Genomic DNA, 18,536 nt, shown 5'->3' with positions numbered 1-18,536 from the left:
CAAAGTTTACTTCGTGAACTAATGTGCATTTGATTTTTGGAAAACATTATGATATTATTTTCGTGTTAAAGTCCCTGGAAGTTTTAAACTATCATGAATCAGTCCCTAGAATTTACACTAAGGACCCTGCAAAGAATTAGATCCTTGCAATGTGGCCCTTGGGAGTTCCGCTGGCGCGATAGGGAGGAAGGGTACCTTGGGCGTGGGGATGAGCTCACCTTGAGGAGGTTCGCTGAAGGAAATGGGGATGGAGATGGCCAGAGGAGGGCGGTCCACGGTGGAGCTCGGGCGGCGAAGGGGAACTTCTTCATCGGCTCCGGCGAGGGTTCCGGCGGGCTAGGGATGGCTCGGGGAGCTCTGGTGGGGCACGTGTGCCACACGGGTGGGCTCGGGAGGTGGCGATGCTGCTCAGGAGGGGGTGCTCCGTGGTGAGCTGCGGCGGTGGCGCTGGCAGAGGGAGACGGCGAGGTGCGGGGTGCGCCGGCGAGCGTTAAGTGCTTATATAGGCCCAGGGCATGTTGGAGAGTTTGAGGAGGTGCACTGGGTGGAGAGACAAGGTCGGGCGAGGACTGGGGAGCTGCTGCCAGGTGCGACATTGGCCGGCAGTGCGGATTGGGCTGCGGTGGCAGGATGCTCGCGCGAGGAGGCTCCGGCCATTGGCCACGGCGGATAGCGAAGCTCGCGTGATTCCTTTGGTCGCGAGCTCGTACTAGCCAAAGGAGGGGCTCGTATGGTCTTGTCCAAGGTGGCAGTTGGCTGGGCGGAGAGCGCCGGCGAGCGAGCGCGACATGGCAGCGTGGGCACGTGCGGGCGGCGCGAGGAATGGGCGGCCAAGATGCGACGCAGGAGGGAGGGATAGCACCAACGAGTCATTGGCCATCTTGGGGCTCTGTGCTGTCAAGTCAATGGCAGCGATAGGGCAGCGGTGAGCACGAATGCCGAGGGCGCACATGTCATGGCGCGATGCGCGCTGATGGTGACCGCGCACGGGGGCTAAGGGTGGAACGTGCTGTCGTGCGGGGTAGCTAGGTTTAGACGAGTTTTTCTCAAATTTTTCAAACTGAAGCTGGAAATATGTCAAACTAAAAGTTGTAGTCCTAGGTTCACAATTCAACTCCTAGATAGAATATGTGTGCAAATTCGGGATAAATTTGAAGTTATGACAGATCAAACTTCTTGGGAACGCATGTTTGGGACTTAGCAGTTTAAACCAGTTTTTGGGTATTTGGCTGAACTTTAAATTGAATTTTCTCCAAATTTTTAAACAAAAGTTGGAAAACTTCACATGTAAAAGTTGTTGTCCATGCCTCAGGCTCCAACTCTTAGAAAGGGTTCAGGTCTAAAATAGTTCCATATTTGAAGATAAACTCCGACAAAGTAAGGTAAAACAGCTGTATTCCAGGACTTCAGAGTTTTTAGTTTAAGTTTGAATTTGAACTAAACTTAGACTCGATTTTTGAAATGGTTCCAGTGCAAACTAGCAAAGGTTAAAATAATAAAAGTTGTTTGTTTTCATGATTTCTACAACTTTTGTATTGGTAAAAACTAAAGTTGTTATATAAAATCTGAAATTATGAACTACCCCCAATTTAAGCCTTTTAAGGGCATTTTGGTCAATTCAGTGCTTGATTAGAGTTTAAATGGATTCATTTGGGTGTCTTGGCATATTTGTCACAAAACTAAACTATTTTGAGTGTTGCTACTATTTAGTTTTGAATTTGACTTGATTTGGTCAAAATTTGGCTTTTAATATGCTATTTCAGGTAATTATGTGCAAATGCAAATCAAACAATGCATGTTTAAACTCTAAGTGCAAAAATGGTACTCTTAAACACTCTAATTATACTTGTAAGTGTTTACCCAAAACTAGGGATGTTACAGTGGGCCCCTCTACGCGCTCGTGCCTTTCCCTCCCCCCGATAGCACCGCCGCTTGCCGGCGATTGCACTGACAAGCTGCTGGCCAGGCCAAGGGTCGATTTGAAAGATTTCAATCTTTATGAGACCCTCGGTGTAAAAATGCAGGGACCTATCTGCAATAGTTTGAAAACAAAGGGATCCCGTGTAAAATGTTTTATCCTTTTCTGATTTAAATGATTTAAATCGGCTAAAATTTTGAAAATGTGTAGAAAATTTTAGAAAAATGAGAAAAATGCAAAACTAACTTTGTTAGGCTTGATGTGTCAAGTAGTTTGAAATAAAAATAGTTTTGGTCATGTCACTGTTGTGGTTAAGCCCATAAATGCCCCATAAATAATATAAAAATGATAAAAAGCCAAATCCAGCTCTGTTAGTATGTTTTGTGTTGAGCATGTGCTGAATATAAATTTTGTAGCACTAGTTTGAATATAGAACCCACTGATTTGAACTAAGCTTTGAAATCCTAGGCGAAATATTGCTTTTTACATAATAAATGGAAGAAAATAGATAAAAATATGAAACCACTTTTGTTGGGTCACTAATGCAAAACACTCACTAGGAAAAATAATGGTCACTGCATGAAACTTAATGAAACATGCTTAGTAAGGCCGGGCGGCCGTTGGCAGAGCTCCTGTGTGGCCGGCATTAGCGGGCAGGGCCGCAGCGGCGCACATTGGGCGGAGGCGGCGTGCGTAGCTCGCTGAGGATCTCTGGTGATTGGCCGTGCGGGATTTGGGAGCTGCGGGATTCCTTTGGTCGAGCGTGAGGGTTGGTCAGGCTGCGGGCTGGTGTTGTCGCCTCCAGTGCGGTTGTTGGCTAGCGGCGAGTGCTGGTGACGGGCGGCGATGTGGCGGTGGCGTTCTGCCATGCCGTGTGGGCTTGCACACGGCACTGGCCGGCGAAGATGGGCGACAGAGGAGCAGGGTATGCTCATGAGTGGGTTGGGCAGCGTGGGGACTCAACCGCTTCACCAGCAGCGTTGCGCCGGTCCGGCGATGTCACGTGGCGTGGTGTGCCACCCTGAACGTGGTGATCGTGCACGGGCGAGCGCTCTAGAACGCGATGGCGTGTAGGGTTGAGTGGTTTGAGGTGAATTTGCGACAAATTTCAAATTCGAACTTGAATTTGCCCAAATGTAAAAGTTGTTAACCCCACCTTACTCTACAACTCCTACAAAGGCTCTATGACCAAAACGTTGCTGGATAAAGAGGTAGACAGGTGCAAAAATCAGAGGAATTAGGGAATTTTCAAATTTAGTTTTGAATTTGCACTGAACTCCAAACTAAGTTTTCTCCAATTTTTCAAACCAAGGTTGAAAAATTCCAAATAGGGAAATTGTTGTTCATATTTCAGACTCCAACTCTTAGAAAGGGTTTAGGTTCAAAATGATTTTAGATTTGAAGATAAACACAGGCAAAGTCGGGAGAAACATATGTTTTTCAGGACTCGATTTGATTGATCTTTGACTCGACTTTTGAAGGGGTTCCACTCCAAACTAGCAAAAGCTCAATCAATCAAACTTGTTTGTCTTGAAAATTTCTATAACTCTTATATTGGAAAAAAATGAAGTTGTTATATAAAATTTGAATTTATTAACTGCCCCTAATTTAAGCCTTTTGAGGGTATTTTGGTAACTTTAGTGTTTGAACTTCAATTCAAATGTGTTCTTTTGGGATTTTTGGTATGTTTGCCACAACTCAAACCTAGTGTGAGTGTTTTTCATACTTAGTCTTTGGGTTGACTTGATTTGGTTCAAAAATTGGCCCTTAAGGTGGTGTTTCATGCGTTTAATGTGAGGTTTGCACTTAAGCAAGGACAAGATTTGAAATTTAGATGCTAATTAACCTTTAGACACTCTAATTAGGCTTTTAAAGACTAACTCAAAACTAGGAATGTTAAAAAATTATCCATCTTTGGGATTGAGCGTGTCGCAATGAGCATAATACCAATACTTTGCTCGCTCCGGCCATTCGAGAGTCATCGGTACTATTTCCTTAGCAATTATGTCATCTTCCATCCTCTGCCATTTGATGATTCCCTTCTTGTAACCTTCTGGCCCAAGATGAAAGTATTTCTTTTGATGAGCATTGTCGGTGTTGGTTTTAGTTGCCTTAGCACTCTTTTGCGACTACTTGAACTGCACAAATAAATCCTAGTGATCTCTTAACTTTGGGTGCTTCGTGAAACCTGGTGTAAGTCCCTTCTTTATATAGTCTTTGTTTAGGTTCTTGTACGTCTGAAAAGCAATTGCACCCTTCCAAAAGTCCCAATATTTCACTTTTTCTTCATCTACACATTCGAACGTGAAGTTTTCTTTTATCTGCTCACGTATCATTTCCTTCTCTCACTCGGGGACCGTGCGGGGACCACACTCTCATCAATTTTAGGGCTTTTCCAATTCTGAAAGCTTATTGGAATGTTATCCCTAACAAGAAACCCAATTTGATTCACCAATTTGATCTTAGCATTGTCTAGAGCAGTTGTTTCACCCTCTTCATCAAGTTCGGTGATAATGCTACGACCCTGTAACTTCTTCGAGCCTCGTTACTATTTGGGCCTGCTCAATCCAGGTGGCTAAAAAATAAAACAACTATTAATTCCTAATAATCTTGATAAGTAGAGAATTCAAATCACGTTTACGTATAATAATTTCTATACCTTGCCTTGTTGCCCATCATTGCCTCCCTCGGCAATTGGTTGCTTCTCATTGCCATCACCAAACATGTTGAGGTAGATGTCAATTTGGCTGTGATCAACTTCTTCGTTTGGCAGGTCGTTCGTGCGACCTTGAGCAATCAAGTCCATTAGGTATTCCTCATCCAAATGGGCCTGCTTGTCCTCTTATCGTGCCATTGTAACTAATATAATATAAAAAGAATTATTCTAGGAATGACTATAACTTATACAATTTCAAACAATAAATGACTAAAAAAGTTATAGAATTTGTTACAATAAATGAGTGCAACAATTATTGTTTACCGTGAATTGATAGTAAATGATAAAAAAAGAATGACTAAATAAAACTTATAAATTTTGTAACAATAATTGACTATGGAATGAATGACTAATATTTCTACATTTTGTAATAATAATTGACTACAAAAATTAACATGATTTCTAAAATAATTTGGTAATTTTCTAGTATTTCTTGTCATTTCTAACAATTAACATGATTTTTCTAACATGGCATGTTGTACAATTTACAATTAATAGGATTTCTAGCTAATTCAAGAATTTTTCTATATTTTCTAGCTAATTCAACATTTTTTCTACATTTTGTAGCTAATTCAACGTTTCTAGAAATAAAAAATGAAAAAAATAATGATTTTAGCTCTTCGCGGGCTTACGTTAGCGGAGAAGACGGAGCCCACGGTTGGCCGGTTGCGTTTTGTGGAGGAGGGGCGGCGGCGGTAGAGGAGGGGCGGCAGAGTGGGGGAGGCCGGTGGCCAGGTCGGGGGCAGTGCCGGTGTCGGGCAGGAGGCCACGGTGGCAGAGTGCAGGCGGCGCTGGTACGGTGGAGGAGGCTGGGGCCGCGGCGGTGGAGGAGGGGCAACGCTGATCGAGGAGGGGGCGGTGGAGTAGGGGAGGCGCCGGCGGCCAGGTCGAGGCGGTGCAGCGTTGGGCGGGAGGCCGGCGGTGGCAGAGTGGAAGCGGCACGGTACAGTGGAGGAGGTCAAGGTGGCGGGACGAATGTCGAGTTTTCTAGTATTGCTGGGTGTAATTGCTTCGGCTCATTTAACAAGTGCTGTAATATTCGCGAAATATGGATATCCTCATATATGGTCATTACTTTGACCTCCATATGCTCTGCAGATCGTAAACTTCGGGCCTCGTGCCATGAACCTAACAATTAGTGCACGTGAACTGAACTCCAAGCTGGTGTTAATATAATGCGATCAAGAGTCACTACTCTGACGTCCAGCAATGTGATGCATGAAAATTCGTTCAGCAAACCCAAATACTGTAAGAGGATGAGTGTTTTTCCCCCTATTGTAACCTTTTACTACAACCTCCAAGACCGATAGCAATTTTCCAACTAGTAACGTCTACGACTCTTATGTGCCAGTGCGAAAAATTTCTGAACTTTGAATCCTACGCTTAGACTCTGGCATTTGCTTCAGCACTGTCTAAAATCGAGACTTGCAAAACTATGCAGGTGGTGCCGGTTAGCAGAGAGCTGCCGAATGTAAAGCAATACATCAACAGTTGCAATAGAGACTGCAGGGGTAACTATATGATGCGTGGTTCATACTTTGCACAAACTATGGTGTAATAATCTGTGTTCCTGTGTATCTGCTTGCTATCAGGCCCCACGCTATTCTTCTGAGACTGCAAGAGTACTGCAGGTATGGATTAGTGTTGATGGTGGCAGAACAGAACGACTTTCTTTTTACTCTGCTTTGGGCTGGATCAAACCGAATCCTAGTTTCTCAAGATTCATTGGTACAAGGAGTACAAAGAGTACAAGGTTCTACGTAGCAGCGTTATGCTACGGTAGTAAATATTAAATAATGAAGGATCATAGATGTTCGAGAAAAAAATGATCATAGATGCTGAGCATGTGGTGGTGAACTGGTGATCGGCACGGATGGAGACTCATGCAGCGCCAGGATGACGAGCGGCGCTGGCAGTGGCCGCTGCGAAGGTCTTCTCCATCACCTTGAGCTTCTCAGCAGGAGCGGCGGCGAAGACCGCATCGGCTGCCTTGATGTAGGCAGCAAGGACGTGAGCGATCTTCTTGTCATCTCCATCCGCATACGCCTTGTTGATGGTCAAGAAAGCGATACTCATTGTGTTCTTGAGGACTTCACCTCTGACCTCCAACTTTTTGTCCGCTGGGGCGCCGCGACGACCTCACCGAAGGCCTTCCCAACCTTGGAGTGCATCTCGCAGTAGGTCTTGTCAACAGCGGGGCAATCCATTGGGTTTGGTGCCACCGCCGAATTGAAGGACTCCACCATTACCTTGAGCTTCTTCTCCGGCGGCGCAGCAATCACCATGGCAGCGGCTATCTCGAAGGCAAGGATAAGGTCGGCGACTTTCTTCTCGTCTCCTCTTTCCTTTGCCTTGGCGAAAGTGGTTTCCATGATTCTGAGGTGCGCCAAGGCGGCACGTCTGGCTTCCAGCTGCTTGGTCGGCCGCGACGGCATCGACAACCTTCTGGAGCTGCAAGTTCAAGTCGCTAATGGACTTTTCTAGTGGATATATAAACACTTTTAGTTTTAATTTAATTCAGAAATAAATCATAAATACGATGAACAGACAGTAGATTAAACTAGATATGTCTACGCAAGATCTAGACAAGTCTATCATTGCAAATAGAATCACACATTCTACCATACTATCCAGTGCTATCAGACTGCAACAGATCATAATAGCTAGTATGGAAGATATAATTTAAGATAAGAGATCATATGTTTCTTTCTTGATGAAGACCGGCTCCTGGACGACTACCGGGTACAACAGGCGACGACGATCAGCAGCCTGACGTTGTTCGCGACGACGAGTGACGCCCGAGCGACGAAGAGGTAGACGAGCCGTGGTGAAGGAGTCGACGAAGAACTTGACGAAGCGGAGGAAGCGATCGAGCAGTCGCGCAGAGCGCTTCCCAAAAATCTTATTCACCCTCTCCCGGTGCAAAACCTTATTCACCCTCTCCCGGTGCAGGATCGCTGAAGACGACGGTTCTGGAGACCTGTTCTCCCAATCGCCGGTGCACGCCGACAATCGGGATAGAGTAGACTACGGTGGTGGCGCAGCAGCGAGAGGAGACAAAAACCCTAGTACAGACCACCTTAGGGATAACCTAACCTGGAGGCCTTCCCGTATAGAAGTCTATATTGCATCTTTTTCATGAGGGAGGTGGTCCATATATATAGGGAGGAAAAGCCCCAACACCCTCATCTATTAGCAATATGGGACTAATAGATAGTGTACCCCCGCTAATGGGCCTTTGAGATTTATTCAGAATTATCATTTATATGGGCCAAGCCCATATATCTCACAATCCCCCACCAGATCTCAAATACCCATTTAGGTATTTTGCACATTTCTCACTACTGTTTGATATACCAGTATTTTAGCAAGGACTGTTAAGTTGAACTCTCGCCTAGAGCTTCAAGCTACATTCATCCACAACTTGAACAATGGACTAAGCCTTGAATTGCAAGTTTTGTGCGGAAAAGTTTCACTCAAAGTCGGAACTAGTACCTGGCTACCAGTAGCCTACCCCACGGGTGGAGCATATACATCATACTCCCTGGTCTCTTCATGAGCTTACTAGAGATCACCCAAGTCTCACAGACTGCGACCTTACAACAGTCGGGCTCATATAGGTATATTTTTCCAAGATGTTCTGCAGGGCAACATCTTTGCTAATTAAAGCCAACAAAATATATTAAGGCAGTAGCCATCCTGCCATGCAGTGGTTTGAGAGTGTTGCCTCATTTCTCGAGTGGGTTAGTAGGATACTCTCATGCTATCCAATGGCTTGTTCTTCCCAGATCCTACTTCACGGGATCTCCAATCACATAGGTTGGGTTACCACCATGGTGTAGCTCATATGGGTCTCATACCCATCTCCTTTGATGCACTGTCTATCACATTACGTGACATCCCCTTACTGAACTGATCTGCCAAGTTCTTATCAGTTGAGATGTAATCCACTGATATTACTCCGAAGTTTCTCATTTTCCTGACAGATTTCAGACGTCTCTTAACGTGTCTTGATAACTTCATATTGTCCTTAGAATTGTTCACTTTGACTATCACCGTTTGATTGTCACAATTCATAAGTATTGCCGGCATAGGTTTCTCGATAATAGGCAAGTCCATCAAGAGTTCACGTAGCCAATCAGCCTCAATTGTGGTTGTATCTAATGCTGCAAGTTCTGCTTCCATGGTAGACCTCGTTAAGATAGTCTGTTTGGATGACCTCCATGAAACAGTACCACCACCAAGAGTGAAGATGTATCCACTTGTGGCATACAGTTCATCAGCATCAGATATCCAATTTGAATCACTATAGCCTTCCAGCACCGCAGGATACCTGGAGTAGTGAATTCCGTAATCCATAGTACCAACTAAATAGTGCATGACTCGCTCAAGCGCACGCCAATGATCATCTCCCGGATTAGAGGTAAACCAGCTCAGTTTGCAAACAGCATATGAGATGTCAGGCCTAGTAGCACTGGCTAAATACATAAGTGATCCAATAATCTGAGAGTATCTTAATTGGTCTCTACCAATTCTCTTGTTTTTCCGAAGTATCAAGCTCGGATCATAAGGTGTGGGAGAAGGCTTACTGTCCTTGAAGCCAAACCAGCTCAAGACCTTTTCCACATAATGAGATTGCGTGAGAGTAATTCCATTCTCTCCTTTGATCAACTTGATATTCAGAATTACATCAGCCTCTCCCAGATCTTTCATGTCAAATTTTGGCACAGAAATGACTTGACCTCTTTAATCATGTCAAGATTTGTACCAAAGATCAGTATTATTGGGATACGAGGTAGGCTACACTAGCGCAAATCAAAATTTCTACCACGTAAAACCAGGAAGAACTGCCGTATAAGGATTACGAGATTACCACTCGATGCACTACTGGTGCGGAAGATGTAGATTTGCGTCGATGCAGCGAAGACGATTAACGTAGTCGTACGTAGTCGATCAACGTAGTCGTACGTAGTTGATCACGTCAACGTCCAGCAGCTCCTTAGCAGCTCGTCCACGTGCAGCAAGATCGCCCTCGTGCCGCGGCTCGTCGTCGGCTCGTCGGTGGCTCGTCGTGGCTCGTCGGTGGCTCGTCCGAGTGCTGCAGGCGCAACACCTCCAAGGTATCCACACGTGCAGGGAGGAAGCGCCGCAAGCCGGACTGCTAGATCCGCAAGTTGCAACAGGCGAGGGCGTGGGAGGCGCGGCAGAAGTGTTTCTCCAAAAGGTGTCAACCCTAGGGCGCCCCACCCCTCTATTTATAGAGGTTCCTGACGGGCCTCTGGGTCCGAGGCCCATTAGTACTTCTAAACCTAATCAGACTCGGATCAGATCCGAATTGGGCTTCCAGCCCTTAAGTGTGTGACCCTATGGGTTCGGATACGTATAGACATGGCCCGAGTACTCCTACTCGGCCCAATAGTCGGTAGCGGCCTCTAGCAAGACGTGCCAACTCCTATACGCACACGAAGATCATATCAGACAAACCATCACAACATAATATACATGCTATTCCCTTTGCCTCATGATATTTGGTCTAGCTTCAAGCCGACCGCTCTTTCTCGATCCTGTGATTCGGAATCCCTTTGTAGGTTAACTCTTAACCGTACGTAGCATGGCCATGCATTTTCGGATCCGATCACTCGAGGGGCCTAGAGATATCACTCTCAATCAGAGAGGGGCAAATCCTATCTTGATTGACCATGTCTCATAGCATGCTTCTTGACAAACCCGAAAGCTACCTTTATAACTACCCTGTTACGGCGTAGCGTTTGATAGCCCCTAAGTAGGTCGATCCACATCTTGAATACATGCGACAATCTCAGGTCTAAGGACAAAGTGTATATGTTGTTTAAAGAGAGAACTACTTCTCGTGTTGGGTCAGTCCTAGCACATGTCTCCACATGTGTCCACATTATTAGTTCAACATCTCCATGTCCATGACTTGTGAAACATAGTCATCAACTAATACATGTGCTAGTCTAATATTCATGTGTGTCCTCACATGAACTCCGGCTAGGGGCAACTTTAGAATAACCATACAAGTAAAGAGTTTCACATACAATTCACATAATTGCAAATCAATTCAAGTAGCCTTTAATGGATATTCAATGAACACAATATACAAATCATGGATACAAATGGAATATCATCATCTCTATGATTGCCTCTAGGGCATACCTCCAACAGTCTCCCACTTGCACTAGAGTCAATCTAGATGGTACCTAATACCCATAGCTCTTACATGCGCATCATGCTTAGCCTGCGGGAGTGGTTTTGTCAACGGATCAGAAATGTTCAGATCCGTGTGTATTTTGCATATCTTGATCTCACCCTGGTTAACGAAGTCTCGAATGAGATGAAATTGCCGCATTACGTGTTTGTTCTTCTGGTGGTTCGTTGGCTCCTTTGCTTGCGCAATTGCCCCATTATTATCACAATAGAGATTCAATGGGCTGTATGCATTCGGGAACACACCAAGCTCAATGAGGAAATTCCTTATCCAAACACCTTCCTTCGCGGCTTCCGAAGCCGCGATGTACTCGGCTTCTGTCATAGAATCGGCCACCATCTCCTGTTTGGAACTCTTCCAACTAACAGCACCACCATTTAGCGTGAACACAAATCCTGATTGTGACTTTGAATCATCTCTGTCGGTTTGGAAACTAGCATCGGTGTAACCTGTTACAACGAGGTCCTCCTCACCTCCATAGACGAGGAACATATCTTTAGTCCTTCTCAAGTACTTAAGAATGTTTTTCACCGCTGTCCAGTGACTCTCACCTAGATCAGATTGGTGTCTGCTTGTCATACTTAGCGCATATGAAACATCTGGGCGAGTACTTATCATTGCATACATAATAGATCCAATAGCCGAGGCATATGGCACTCTACTCATGCGATCCCGCTCATCAGCAGTCGAAGGACACTGAGTCTTGCTGAGATGTATGCCATGTGACATAGGCAAGAACCCTTTCTTTGCCTCTTCCATGCTGAACCGCTTCAACACTTTGTCAATGTAAGTATCTTGGCTTAAACCTATAAGCCTTCTCGATCTATCTCTATAGATCTTAATGCCCAGAATATATGCTGCTTCCCCTAAGTCCTTCATCGAAAAACTATTTTCCAGTGAAGTCTTTACGGACTCAAGCATAGGAATGTTATTTCCAATCAGTAATATGTCATCCACATATAAGATTAGAAATACTACAGAGCTCCCACTAACCTTCTTGTAAACACAAGACTCTTCTTCGTTCTTGGTGAAGTCAAACCCTTTGACCACTTCATCAAAACGAATGTTCCAACTCCTAGATGCTTGCTTCAATCCATAAATGGATCTCTGAAGCTTGCATACCTTTCTAGCATTTTTCAGATCGACAAAACCCTCGGGCTGTATCATATACACGTCCTCAGCTAGGTTTCCATTCAGGAAAGCTATCTTGACATCCATCTGCCATATCTCATAATCGAAATATGCAGCTATAGCTAGAATAATCTGAATGGACTTAAGCATCACTACGGGTGAGGAGGTCTTGTTGTAGTCAACTCCTTGAACTTGTTGAAAACTTTTTGCGACAAGCCGTGCTTTATAGATGTGAACATTTCCATCCATGTCCTTTTTCTTCTTATAGACCCACTTGCACTCTATGGCTTTAACACCATCAGGCGGGTCAACCAAGTTCCAAACTTGATTGTCTCCCATGGACTCTATTTCGGATTGCATGGCACTCTGCCATTTTTCGGAGTCTGGGTCCATCATTGCTTCTGCATATGTCGCAGGCTCATCATTGTCCAACAATAATATTTCCCGCATTTCGCGGAGCCTTGCCGACCTTCGTGGTTGTGGCGGTGCTTCTCTTGCCATGGGTATCTCAACTTGTTCTGCTACGTTAGCATCACTCATTGATTCTTACCCGATCGGCTCATCTTGAACTTCTTCAAGATGCACTGTCTTTCCACTCTTTTCTCCTTTGAGAAACTCTTTCTCTAGGAAAACCCCGTTCCGAGCGACAAACACTTTGCCTTCTGATCGGTTGTAGAAATAATATCCCAAAGTTTCTTTTGGATATCCCACGAAAATGCACTTATCCGACTTGGGTGTGATCTTGTCCGACTGAAGTAGCTTGACAAACACTTCACATCCCCAAATCTTTAGAAAAGACAAACTAGTAACCTTTCCAGTCCATATCTCATATGGTGTCTTAACTACGGATTTAGATGGTACCCTATTAAGTGTGAAAGCTGCTGTTTCTAGAGCGTATCCCCAAAATGACAATGGTAGGTCCGACTGGCTCATCATTGATCGAACCATGTCTAACAAAGTTCGATTACGTCGCTCGGATACACCGTTTCTCTGAGGTGTTCCAGGCGGCGTAAGTTGTGGAACAATTCCGCAACTCTTGAGATGATTGCTAAACTCGTGGCTCAAATACTCGCCTCCACGATCAGATCGTAAGGCCTTAATTTTCTTGCCATGCTGATTTTCAACTTCATTCTGAAATTCCTTGAACTTTTCAAAGGTTTCAGACTTGTGCCTCATCAAGTAGACATAGCCATATCTACTAAAATCATCAGTGAAAGTTATGAAGTATTGGAATCCTCCTCTAGCCGTCGTGCTCATTGGTCCGCATACATCACTATGTACGAGTTCCAACAAGTCTACTGCTCTCTCAGAAAATCCTGTGAAAGGCGTCTTGGTCATCTTGCCTAGCAAGCAAGCCTCACATGTCTCGTATGATTCAAAATCAAACGAAGTTAGAAGTCCATCCGAATGGAGCTTCTTCATGCGCTTTTCACTTACATGACCCAAACGACTATGCCACAAGTAGGTAGGACTCAAATCATTAGGCTGAGGCCTTTTAGCACTTACGTTACAGACAGGTGAACCATCAAGATTTAAAACAAATAATCCATTCACAATGGGTGCAAAAGCCATAAACATATCATTCTTAGAGATCACACAACCATTGTTTTTACTCGCAAATGAATAACCATCCTTCATCAAGCATGAAGGAGACAAAATGTTTCGACTTAAACTAGGAACGAAATAACAATTATTCAACTCCATAATAAATCCTGACGGGAGGTGGAGTTGCATCGTCCCGACGGTCAACGTAGCAACTCTTGCATTATTGCCCATGCGGAAATCAACTTCTCCTCTTTCCACGCTTCTACTTATTATCATTCCCTGCATCGAATTGCAAATATGAGCAACCGATCCGGTATCAAATACCCAAGAATTAATAATTGTATCAACGAGAAAAATGTTGTCTATAACATTAACAACAAGCGTACCTGAGGTAGAAGTACTCTTACTTCCACCATTCTTCAACGAAGCTAGGTACTGCTTGCAGTTTCTCTTCCAGTGACCAAGTTCATGACAGTAAAAGCACTCTTTGTCTGGAGTAGGTCCAGGTCTAGCTTTAACCTTGGGTGCTGGGTTTGGCTTGGACGTTCCAGCCTTGCCCTTCTTCTTCCAAGAATTGCCCTTCTTCTTAAAGCTAGGCTTGTTCTGTATAGCCATCACATGGCTGGTACTAGCGCTTTTCTTGATGTCAGACTCTGCTGTTTTAAGCATGCCACACAGTTCATTCAGACCCTTCTTCGTCCCATGCATATGGTAGTTCGAGATGAAGTTCCCATAGCTAGGCGAAAGAGACGAAAGAATGAAATCAGTGGCCAACTCTTGGCCCAGTGGGAAGCCCAGCTTCTCCAACTGTTGAGTGTAACCAACCATCTTGATTACGTGTGGTCCTACTGCTGCGCCTTCTGCTAGCTTGCTCTCCACAAAGGCCTTAGACACATTGAACCTTTCAGTCCTGGCCTGTATTTGGAACATGTCTCTAAGCGCCACGATCATATCGTGCGCCTCATGGTTTGTTTTGAACTGCATCTGCAGCTCGGGTTCCATGCAAGAAAGCATAAGGCAGCTTACTTCGAGGTTAGCATCACATGCTTTCTTGTACGCATTCTTAGCAGCAGCGGGTGCATCATCAGCAGGTTCTTCTGGTAGTGGGTTGTCTAGAACATCTTCCTTTTTCTCAGCCCTGAGAACAATTCTCAGATTATGGATCCAATCCGAGTAATTTGTTCCATTCAACTTGTCCTTCTCAAGGACCGAACGCAAAGCAAACGGTGTAGTGCTGCTAGGTGCCATTTAATCTACAACAAGAGTAATGCAAAATACACTAAGACAAACGTATCCATGATAGAGAAAATCACATTAAACTATTTTAACAGAATCTACTCCCACTAAAATCAATATCCCTCTATTGAAACTTAGTGATTCAGGATCCACAACTAACAAGTCTACTAGTGAGCTTTAGCATCACCGTTAGCAAACAAGGTAGATCAGTAAGCAACTCTTGCTAATCATATCACATATGACTCCTGTTGTTGGGTGACATCTCTATGTCTCGGCGCCCAACCTTTATGCCCCAAGGTCCTTAACCGTTAAGATAACCTTGTTAAGCAAACCAACCCTTATGCGTGTAAGTGTCCGACACAAACCCGTCTAGTCAAGGAAAACTAGTGGCACCCTAATTTCATAGACCCACCACTAATTGTACAAGACATGGGACGGTGCAAGTTTTAGTTGGGAGGGCATACTAACTTAAACTTTGTGAGGGATCGTTCTATTTCTAACATCACAGCATGCAGAAAGTAAAACATAAACAGAATAGCATTCACATAGTTGTGACATAGTATGGCCCGTTTTCATATGGTGATCTCCATCTCCACAGAACCTGTTCACCATGGTGATCTCCATCTCCATGTTCCATGTGCGCCATCCTCCTAGTGATGAGTCCTCCAAGAACTAGAACATGCTATTACGCCTAATAGCTAGTAAAGAAGCTAGTAATGAAGATTACATAGTTGCTTGGATCATCACAGATTGGTACGCAGACCATTAAATACATTAAAGTGACAACACATATGGCTCCAGCCGTGTTGCCGTACACGCGACATGCAGGTCACGAATGAGTTACACACATGCATCACATACACAAAGGGCCATACTGATCACAAGATACATACATCCTGCAAAACAGAGTTAAGCGTCCTAACGTTCCAAACTTCGGATGCCCGAAACTATATCTTCCAAGCCAAATTTGGGAAATCTACTTTCGCTGAAAATGGCAAAGCGGTTGAATTTCATGTGTAACTTTTTCTGTAGATCAATTTTCATATAAAATTCGCCCCGATCCGAGATCGTACCGAAAAGTTACGGCTGATTTACCGAAGCATGCGCATACGGCAAAAATCCCGACCCCGGCAGTAGATCTCATCTACTATTGCACATCTAATGCGCCTAGCGTATGACCCTGGATTTCGATTCGACCAATCATATTGATCTTCGCTCACTGCAACTGGAATTACGTGTATCACTTAACCCTGATGGCGAAAACCGACCGGTAGGAGTATGTCGTTACACTACCATTGCAGCAAGAACATGAAACCAAGACATAGATCAAACTGAAAACTCGCATATCTCCATATGCACACATCCTGAATCCAAAACTAAACAGCTACGGCTCTGATACCACTGTTGGGATACGAGGTAGGCTACACTAGCGCAAATCAAAATTTCTACCGCGTAAAACCATAAAGAACTGCCGTATAAGGATTACGAGATTACCACTCGACGCACTACTGGTGCGGAAGATGTAGATTTGCGTCGATGCAGCGAAGACGATTAACGTAGTCGTGCGTAGTCGATCAACGTAGTCGTACGTAGTCGATCACGTCAACGTCCAGCAGCTCCTCAGCAGCTCGTCCACGTGCAGCAAGATCGCCCTCGTGCCGCGGCTCGTCGTCGGCTCGTCATGGCTCGTCAGTGGCTCGTCGTGGCTCGTCGATGGCTCGTCCGAGTGCTGCAGGCGCAACACCTCCAAGGTATCCACACGTGCAGGGAGGAAGCGCCGCAAGCCGGACTGCTAGATCCGCAAGTTGCAACAGGCGAGGGCGTGGGAGGCGTGGCAGATGTGTTTCGCCAAAAGGTGTCAACCCTAGGGTGCCCCCACCCCTCTATTTATAGAGGTTCCTGACGGGCCTCTGGGTCCGAGGCCCATTAGTACTTCTAAACCTAATCCAACTCGGATCCGATCCGAATTGGGCTTCCAGCCCTTAAGTGTGTGACCCTATGGGTTCGGATACGTATAGACATGGCCCGAGTACTCCTACTCGGCCCAATAGTCGGTAGCGGCCTCTAGCAAGACGTGCCAACTCCTATACGCACACGAAGATCATATCAGACGAACCATCACAACATAATATACATTCTATTCCCTTTGCCTCATGATATTTGGTCTAGCTTCAAGCCGACCGCTCTTTCTCGATCCTATGATTCGGAATCCCTTTGTAGGTTAACTCTTAACCGTACGTAGCATGGCCATGCATTTTCGGATCCGATCACTCGAGGGGCCTAGAGATATCACTCTCAATCAGAGAGGGGCAAATCCCATCTTGATTGACCATGTCTCATAGCATGCTTCTTGACAAACCCGAAAGCTACCTTTATAACTACCCTGTTACGGCGTAGCGTTTGATAGCCCCTAAGTAGGTCGATCCACATCTTGAATACATGCGACAATCTCAGGTCTAAGGACAAAGCGTATATGTTGTTTAAAGAGAGAACTACTTCTCATGTTGGGTCAGTCCTAGCACATGTCTCCACATGTCTTCACATTATTAGTTCAACATCTCCATATCCATGACTTGTGAAACATAGTCATCAACTAATACATGTGCTAGTCTAATATTCATGTGTGTCCTCACATGAACTCCGACTAGGGGCAACTTTAGAATAACCATACAAGTAAAGAGTTTCACATACAATTCACATAATTGCAAATCAATTCAAGTAGCCTTTAATGGATATTCAATGAACACAATATACAAATCATGGATACAAATGCTATGATTGCCTCTAGGGCATACCTCCAACAAGTATGTCATCGACATACAAGCACAATATAACTCCCTCACCCCCACCATGGCGGTAGTACACACATCTATCAGCCTCATTGACAGAAAAGCCTATTGATATGAGTGTAGTATCAAATTTCTCATGCCACTACTTAGGTGCTTGTTTCAGGCCATACAAAGGTTTCAACAATTTACACACCTTGTTCTCTTGACCCTTTATTACAAACCCATTAGGTTGATTCATATAAATTTCCTCATCCAACTCTCCATTAAGGAAAGCGGTCTTAACATCCATCTGATGGACGAGAAGACCATGTGAGGCAGCAAGGGAAAGTAATACTCAAATACTGGTCAATCTCGCAACAGGTGAGTAAGTGTCGAAGAAATCTTTGCCTTCTTTCTGGGTATAACCCTTAGCCACAAGTCAAGCCTTGTACTTATCAATAGTACCATCAGGCCTAAGCTTCATTTTGAACACCCACTTGCAACCCACAGGTTTACAACCATACGGTCGATCAACAACCTCCCAAGTTCCATTAGAAAGAATAGAGTCCATCTCACTATGGATAGCTTCTTTCCAATCATCTGCATCTGGAGATGCAAATGCCTCTGAAATAGTCTTAGGAGTATCGTCTACGAGATAGACAGTGAAATCATCACCAAAGGACTTTGCAGTTCTTTGTCTCTTGCTCCTCTTAGGAGCTTCACTGTGTTTGTTCAGCATGATCAGGAAACACAATGGGTTCAGGAGTTGTCTCAGCAATCATATCAGAAGATAGTCTAGACATACTATGCAATTGTTTCATAGGAAATATATTCTCAAAGAAAGTAACATCACGAGACTCCATCAAGGTATTAACATGAACATCAGGCACCTCTGATTTAACCACTAAAAATCTATAGGCTATGCTATGATGAGCATATCCCAAAAAGACACAATCCACAGTTTTAGGTCCCAACTTACGTTTCTTGTTGATT

This window comes from Setaria viridis, chromosome 7 (genome assembly GCF_005286985.2).
Source record: "Setaria viridis chromosome 7, Setaria_viridis_v4.0, whole genome shotgun sequence".
NCBI classification, from domain to species: Eukaryota; Viridiplantae; Streptophyta; class Magnoliopsida; order Poales; family Poaceae; genus Setaria; species Setaria viridis.
Note: the sequence above shows the minus strand (reverse complement) of the source record.